Genomic DNA, 1,037 nt, shown 5'->3' with positions numbered 1-1,037 from the left:
CACAGTTGTAGAAATAGGCCCGATCCCAAAATCAAAATGGCCGCTGCAAGCCAATGGTGTTTAGATAGTGTTATTATTGTTAGGGCCTTTTTTTTAAAAGCCTCTAATTGGCGCACTGTTACTCATAAACTGATGCAACTTGGCCCAATGGTACAGCTCTATGCTATGCCTAATCTTCTGCAACATAAAGGTCATATGTCACTTTGCCTGGCAGCCATCTTGTTTTAGGTGATAATATTCAGCTCTATATTCAAACATCCGTTTCTCAGAAACTGATAAAGCTACAGATCTACACATTGCAGTGTATAGTCATGGTATGATCTGCATTCACAAATGAACATTACAAGTCAATTGGTCACATAGTTCGGCGGCCATATTGAATTGTGTCAAATTCGACAAATATTTCTATCATTTTGATACTCTTTTTTTCAAATGCTTATTATTGCCACACCGTTCTGTAAAAACTCATGAAATTTGGAACAATTTCCCTGCCAAGCCCTCCGGAACATTTTTCAAATCAGCTGGCCAAGCCATTTTTGCAATTTTTTCCTATTGATATAACAAGATAAGCAGCGCTAGGAGTTCAATTAGCTGTATATCATACAGGTGGCAGTGATTTAAACCAAAATAGTGTTTCCTTAACACATTACTTATATTAAATACTGCAAAGTCAATGTGATGAATTTTTAGTGTATCGTGTCAACACATCAATATTAATAAATAAATATTGTGATGTAAAATACAAGCTGCTGTATTAAAGACCGCTGGGTCTGAAGATGTTTAAACCAAATTAACAGCGCTAGTAGGTGAATCAAAAAACCATATAATCGTGTTTGTGAACTACAAATCATTAAAAAAAAACCAATGCAAGTGCCGTTAATCAATAAAAAAACACGGCACTGTAATAGTTAATAAACATGTGTACGATTAGGAGGTGATTTTTAACCAAGTGCTTCTAGGTATCTCAGTGTATAAAAATAAAGTGGATCAGTCTATACACATTAAAAAATCCATCACTTTTTTTACACCTTCATGTG

Source organism: Nanorana parkeri, unplaced genomic scaffold (assembly GCF_000935625.1).
Source record: "Nanorana parkeri isolate BGI_ZX_2015 unplaced genomic scaffold, ASM93562v1 scaffold1804, whole genome shotgun sequence".
NCBI classification, from domain to species: Eukaryota; Metazoa; Chordata; class Amphibia; order Anura; family Dicroglossidae; genus Nanorana; species Nanorana parkeri.
The sequence above is the reverse complement of the archived record's forward strand: the minus strand, read 5'-3'. Positions refer to the sequence as shown.